Source organism: Amia ocellicauda, chromosome 12 (assembly GCF_036373705.1).
Source record: "Amia ocellicauda isolate fAmiCal2 chromosome 12, fAmiCal2.hap1, whole genome shotgun sequence".
Lineage (NCBI taxonomy): Eukaryota > Metazoa > Chordata > Actinopteri > Amiiformes > Amiidae > Amia > Amia ocellicauda.
This window is the reverse complement of record NC_089861.1, coordinates 41,963,709-41,971,668: the sequence shown is the minus strand read 5'-3', so window position 1 is coordinate 41,971,668 and position 7,960 is coordinate 41,963,709. Positions and strand designations below refer to the sequence as shown.

The window sequence follows — 7,960 nt, the reverse complement described above, 5'->3', positions numbered from 1 at the left end:
TCTCAGAATGGCCGAGTGGTCTAATTTGCCAGACTTAAGATGTTGTTCCCTTGAAGAGTGTAGAAGGGTTGCCTGGTCTCCTGATGGAGGCGTGGGTTCAAATCCCACTCCTGACAGATTGATTTATGGCATCACCAATACTAGGAATTGCAAAAGTGTTCTTTTCACACTTGTGTGTAATGCATTTTGCAGCCAAATTACATAAACATGAGCAAATGCCTGGCAGAGAGACTCCTTTTGATGGCCGGTTAGCTCAGTTGGTTAGAGCGTGGTGCCAATAATGCCAAGGTCTTGGGTTCGATCCCCACATCGGCCAAGACCGATCGTAGGTGCTCATCCGTCTAGTACGAGTCCTGTTTTTTGAATGTTTGACATGAAACTCCATGAAGGCAAGCGTAGTAGTGCACTTAAGCAGTGGTAGGATCCACAAGACTTCATCAAGCCGTGTCAAAGTCGGCCATCTACATGCACACGGGAAAATGTCCTTTCGCCGCTTTGCTTTTCTCAGAACACTTCATTTGCATTCTGTCCTCTGATAGTTTCAACTCGTGGGCTCCTGCCAATTCCTTATTACACAGACTTGGAGAGGGAAGCAATGCCAGTGGCTTCAAGAATCAACGCAAGTTTCATGAATGGCACATCTAAGCCATGGTGCCAACCAGACATTGAGCTGTTGGTCACCTCGACCCGGTTGCATAAGTGTTGAAAGTCACGGATTCCCGCAAATCTGTGGCCGCATTCTCAAGGCTATCTTCTATAATACACCTCTCAAAAAAATAAGGGAACAAGTAATCATCACAGCATAATACCAAGTCAGTTACAGTTCAGGCATATTAATCTGTACAGTTAGGAAGCCTAAGCGGTTTTGAATCACTGTCTCTTGTTTTGGTGCAAATGAAAGTGACAGCAGGTGCACCGGAGAGAGGCAACAGCAAGACAACCCCAAAAAGGGAATGGTTTTGCAGGTAGTGGCCACAGACGATTGCTCTCTCCTTATGCTTCCTGACTGATTCTTCTCTAGTTTTGCCTTTTGCTAGTGTCCTTGTCACTACTGGAATTATGAGGTGCTCCTTGCAGCCCATTCAGGTTGCACAGGTAGTCCAGCTCCTCCAGTATGGCACATTCATCCGTGCTATCAGAAGAACCAGAAGGACCAGTATCTGCTTTTTTGTGCGAGGAGAAACAGGAGGAGCATTGCCTGAGCCCTCCAAAATGACCTCCAGCAGTCTACTGGTGTGCATGTTTCTGACTAAACTGTCAGAAACAGACTCTATGAGGGTGGCACGAGGGCCCGTCATCCTCTAGTGGGACCTGTGCTCACAGCCCAGCACCGTGCAGCTCGATTGGTATTCGTGAAAGAGTCTGGAGGCACCGTGGTGAACGTTATTCTGTCTGCAACATCATCCAGCATGATCGGTTTGACTGCTGGTTTGGAGAGAAACACAAAGTGCCCTCTGTGTATTCACTATGCAACCATCAACAACTCTGACCTGGTCATATATATGTCCCAGGGCATCATCCTGTGTCTGGTCCATAGCGAAATCGGAAACCCGGTTGAAGGCGGGATCCAGTGTCGGGCCTTCCACTGGAAGAAGGAGAGAGGAGGTGAGTCCCAGAACTCGTTCCTTCCCCTGGGTCCAACAGGGTACTGTTGGCTGCTACACGACTGGAGTCAGAGGGAAGGCTGTCCCTGCCCCTCTCATCACCTGCAGTCACTAATGGTGATCGGTCCCCAGAGACATGTCCCAATTGTGCCCCAGCCAAATCAGACAATGAGAGCCTAGGATCTTTAATATTGGACAGAAATTCAGAGCCTCTGGGTCGTCCTCCGGTCCCATCTTTGGAATCTGCAGACCTGCCCAAGCCGGGTTTGCTGCAGTAAACAGCAGGGTTAGGTGCAGGAGCTGGTACTTGAAGTTGCTGGACAAGCGTCTCGAGAGTTTGTTGTTTGTGAGCCTGCAGCTTCACCACTGGGGCCAACAACTGTTCCACTGGAGACGCCTCCATAGCTGTCCTTCCGGGTACAGAGTTCAGGGTAAGTATGTCACAAAGCTTCCCCACATTGGCCACCAAATGTAAATGCCGGACACAATAAACGGAGAGAGTCTCGGGTTCCGGCGGTGTCCGAGCTTTATTGGGGTTCACAATAGTCCAACAGAAAAAAACACAAAAAGGGGAAAACAAGGCAAAACCAGCACACAAAACATCCACACAAACAGGGTGCTCCGGGCAGTCACAATAAAGTCTCCCTCGGGGAAGGAGAGGGATTAAATAGATGAAGCACACCTGCCAATGACGTCACAGTCGCCTCAGTGATCATTGCCTGCAGCCGTGAGCTCACAAGCTGTCTGCGAAGCAGCGGACAACACGGCTGCAACACATGAGCACCTAATTAGTGTGCGTCAGCAGCAGCCATGCCGTGACAGACAGCGTCCTGCCAAAATCACAATAAGATGTATAAAAGTACAGAAAAACAAAATGTAATAAACTAAAAATGATATTTAATACATAGAACTAAAGAAAATAGGTTTAGTGTTTACAGATTCCTTTTTGGAAATACAATGACATGCATTACAAATGAGTATTTACATTTTATTTACAGCTGGTGCTCATGTGTCACTGTGCCCCTCAGGCTGTGGCAGGCGGTGACATATTGGGCAGCCAGGGAGGCTGTGTGTCCCTCCTCCAGGAGGACTGACCATTTTTATTTTTTCTCAGTTTTGTCAAAGGTAGGGTGGCATTCATTATTTTGTTAAGGAATGTGTCCCTTATTTTGGGCATATTTATTGCATTGCAGGAGGAAGTGCAACTCTCTCTCTCTGTCTCTTTCTCTCTCTGTGTGCGTCCGTCTGTCACTGGAGGCGTTTGTCGTCCCCGTCCAGTGACACCCTCTTAACTCCCCCGGCCCCCTGGAGCGTGACCTACAGCCGAAGGGAGCGCCTGAGGGCTGGTTGGAAGCATCTTGGACTCGGGTTCCTCTTCATCACCAGAAGGGGGAGCCGGAGTAGATTCCTGCAGAGATTGACACTTGTTTTTTTGTTTCAGCAGAAACAGTGCGGAGGCGACCCAAATCCTGCTGGGGGGAGGTGTTTAAAAAAAAAAAGTTTTATCTTCTTCATAATGACATTATCCTTCAAGAAAAGACAAAGGGCATCAGATGATCAATACGTTAATACATCTCTTATAATCTCTCTTTAAAATACCAACTATTACAATGTTAACCATACATAAACAAAACAACCTATGCTTTTGTTTTTAATGTAGCTAGATCTCACAGTGATAAAATAAGGAAGATATGGTTTAACCAAAAAAGTTGATAAAACATTTCTTGGCAGAGCGCAAACAGAGGACATGTAAATAGGCTGACATTAAATTAAAGATAAGATTCTAAATAAGCTATCTTTTCTCTTCAGTCATGATGAGGAAAAATTGATAACTTGAATAATTTCATTCAGAATGACAAAGTTGCTCAATGTAAGCGCATTTTTCAGAGTAACGTTAGCACAGCTTCCTACAAATTGTCTGATAGATAAGATTAAAAAAGAAATCAGCTATCGGCTATGTTACAAATGAGAATTATACTATTAATATTGTACATTTATGATCATTATGTTTGTAGTTTGGATATGTCGATAATATATTTGACAGTAAATGGGTTTTATACGGTGTGTCCAAAAAAACTAAACAAAAACCCATCCCAATTTGCGTTACGTGATCGGGACCACTCCGTGGACCACAGTGCCGAGGTCCGGACCACTCAGTCGCTGTGGTCCAGACCTTGGACCAAAAAATGTTACAACCCCTACTGCTCCGCTGTGTCAGTTGTTTCTGTAACTGAATCACAAAACTGGGTTTTGATGTGCTCCCCACGTGCGTGTTTACAACGTCACTGAAGAAAAAAACATCGAATCTGGAACACTGACGAGAATTGGAAGAAGCCGTGGCTGTGGCTAACTGTGTCTGTGAGTAGTATAGATGGCAGCATCACTTATTTTGACAGCCGGAAGTCCCGCCCTCCCTATGTACCTTTGAACTGGAACTCCTCTCTCCTTCCCAGCACCCCCCTGGGTTACTCTTTGACCCTCCCTCCTTATGTACCATTGAACCGGAACTCCTCTCTCCTTCCCAGCACCCCCCTGGGTTACCATTTGACCCTCCCTTGTCAGCCATCTTGGATGATATCGGCCATTTTGACTGATATCGGCCATTTGTAAGGTCATAGGTCATCTGGTAAGATGGTAGCCATTTTGTTATGGTGACATCCATCATGGTGAATGTCCAAGGGCACCTCACACTGCTGGTGTGGAGGTGTAATGTTTAATAGCATAAACTGTGTTTTTAAGGTTATATTGTTTTATGATACTGTTTAAGTAAATAAAAAGAGAATAAGAAAAGTTATAAATACATATATATATTTAAAGTTATATTGTTTTATGATACTATTTTAGTAAATAAAAAGAGAATAAAAGTTTTAAATACAGATATATATATATATATATATATATATAATCAATAGGTTATATTGTTTTATGATACTGTTTTAGTAAATAAAAAGAGTATAAGTAAATAAAAGTTTTATATTTTATTTTAGGTTATAATGTTTTATGATTTGTTTTAGTAAATTAAAAAATAAGAAAAATAAAAGTTGTATATATATATATATATATATATATATATATATATATATATATATACACAAGGTTATATTGTATACATTTGAGAAAAATAAAAGTTGTAAATACACATATATATTTTATTTTAGATTATGTTTGATTATACTGTTTTAGTAAATTAAAAAATAAGAAAAATAAACGTTTTATATATATTTAAGGTTACACTGTTTTATGATACTGTTTTAGTAAATTAAAAAGAAAAATTAATATTTACCCAGAGTGGGATTTGAACCCACATGTGTTTTTAGTTTATATGTTTTATGATTAGGGTTAGGATGATACTGTGTTTGCAAAATAAAAAGGTAAGAAAAAATCGATTAAGAAATGTATAGACTTACATATATTGCATGTCATTACATATATATTTAAGCAAACACAGATAAACACACATACCTATATCTCTTTAGTTTATATTTATCAATAGACAATAGAGAACAACAGTGAAATATATAGAATTATATCTGTTCATTTTGACCAGCACTGTACTTATTATATTTGTTACATTAGTGAATGCTCAAACGTAGCCTTAACATGTATCATATTTAAGAATATACTGCATTTCATTCCATTACACACACACACACAAACATATATATATCTTGTTAGGTTTTATTTATCAATAGACACTAAAGACATGCACACCACTTTTCTTAGAGAGACACAGTGAAGCACTATTTGTGAATACTCATATGTAATAAATAATATATGTATATATGATTTGTTTGTGCTCAAATGTATAGAATTAATAAAATACACACACACACACACACACACACACACACACACAATGGTGACTTTTATTGTGACAAACAAGCATTTTACAACATGGAACATAGTCAGAAGTAGAAAAAGATACTCCATGAAATGTTGTATAGATACTTGTAATCATTAATTTCTGGTTCACAACACCAACATTGGACAGAAAGAAACACTGACCTGTACGGAGTAATGTAATTTCCAGCATATTCCATATATATTCTATTCAGTCTTTCACTCTTGGCTTCTTTTTCAAAGTTATACCAGGTTCTGGCGACAAAGTACATCAGGTATCTATTGTAAATAAAGTGAGAAACACTTAAGTTTCTATTCCTTTGGAAATACCTTATTTTTCAAACCTACAAATACATGGTGACAACTGCAAGCATGACACACATACAAAACACAGAAATAGGGACCACACTGCAAGGATATAATAAGCACAAATGGTATTTTACTGCAAATTTTAAGTTTTGTAAAATTATTTATGTAACTTCTAGGAGTAATCTGCAAACTACATAGTGAAAATGCAGTCAGTCTTCAGGAAACACACACAGCAGACTGAAATAAGCACAACGTCATATTTATATGAACCAAAACTGCATTCTACTAAACCCTGAAACTCTGAAAAATCACTACAAACTCTATGTTTTGTAAAATGGCTTATTTCACAGACACAGAAACAAATAGGCTCACCCTCAACATATTCCAACACTTACAAAAATTATGATGTAAACTTAAAGGTTTACCAGTAGTACAGGGGTATTATTAATCTATTCATGCAACTTTTAGACACTTGTCTAATACAGAGCTAACAACTGCATTGATAGCGGGTAGCAGGGCTTTGACAATGCTGTGCGGTGGGGTTTAAAATGACTTTGTAGGCCAGGGCTTTAAAACCTTACCCCATTGTAACATTTTCAAATTAGCCTCCAACCCCTAAAATACTAAGACATGTTTTTTTGTATCATATGTATCATGTTGTATTACTATGTACGTTAATGTGGTTTATAATTTTGATTTAATTTGACATAATTTTATCATATTTTTAATTACAAATTCATATATATAAATAACAAATACTATATAATAATAGTAATAATAATGCAAAAACATATTAAGCAATCATATTTTTACTTACAGAATAATATATTTAAAATAACAATATAATAATTTAATAATAATAATAATAATAATAATAATAATAATAATAATTTAAAAACATATTAAACAAAACTCACCCTGACTTTGTCACAACCTCAGGATGGGGAACCTCTGCTGTAGACCCTCATCCACTCTGTCAACAGTTTGTAGGTGACATGTGCAGAAACATGAAAACTCAGTCTTGGTGGGGTGTTTCTGTCCAGTGGTCTGATCTGATACAACTTTCTACTACATTTCATATTCTATTAAAATATAACAAATTAGTAGTTCATAAAAAAGTGCTCCTGCTACTCTTATGAGTGTCTCTACAGCCCCTCATTGCTCCCTTGCATTACAGAGCATGACACGTGCTCTTCACATTGAAATTCACATTCATGTTGATGTAGGACTCGTCAACACAAAACTGTACAAAAATACATGAAATACATAAACAATACAAACATTAAGAACAGAAACCACTTTCAATCTGACATTTCACAGTATAGAAATTAAATAAGTTTGAATTACCTCATGGTTTTCCTCAGGCTCGGAGCCAGGCCCCATGTTGCCATCAGTGTCAGAAGCTGAGCGCTCTGTGTAAGATTCAGAATAACGTTCAGCTGTGTGCGGTGGAGAGGGGAAATGGAGATGCAGAGCAGGCAGAGTGTCTGTGAGACGGGTTTCTGTCCTGCTTGTCCTGCAGAGCCTCTCTTATCTGAAATGGCACTGGACACAACCAAAGCAGCAACGTCCCACAGGCAACAGGTCCTTAAGAGAGAACACTGTCAAATTTAACATTCAATAAAAGTCCACAGTTTTGACCATTTTCAGTAGAATTAATCCTCCACATCAAATGCATTGAGACCATACACAGCTTTCAGATGCCTTGTACTTTAAGATATGTTGTATATTTAGGCTACGCTGTTATTGCTTGAATAAAATGTTATTTTATGAGAGCAGTAAGAAAAAGGGGGAACAAAGATATATAATTCAATTAATAATTTTAAGCACTCTTGCTATTAGAAATAACTAAGATGAAGGCCTAAACTGACTATCTAGTAACTGTTTAAAAATAAATGGTTTTCCGTGAGTGTGCTAAAGAAATGAACTTCTCATTTCTGTCATTACAGTGAACTAACTGGAATACGTACAGCATACACCTAACAATTGCTAAGAATTAAATGCTTTTCTTTATGAAATGTAAGATTAGTGCTCAAAATAATTAGACATCTATATTTCTACCTGGGCTTGATTATGTTGACAGTTTATGGCTGTGCTTTGCCATTAATCCAGATTTCACCTTGTTCTCTATGGGTTGGTTTCAGAGCATGATTAGCACTAGTTTAAGTGCATTACTCAGAATATGTCACTCACCATTGTTTGGTATA

The 7,960-nt window shown here is 38.8% G+C and overlaps 1 non-coding gene across 1 annotated transcript; it reads left to right on the top strand.

Moving 5' to 3' along the window:
* Positions 1–242: 242 nt before the first annotated feature.
* On the top strand, positions 243–316 carry trnai-aau (transfer RNA isoleucine (anticodon AAU)). Its single transcript has one exon. It is a non-coding gene; the product is annotated as a tRNA-Ile (tRNA).
* The last annotated feature ends 7,644 nt before the right edge of the window (positions 317–7,960 follow it).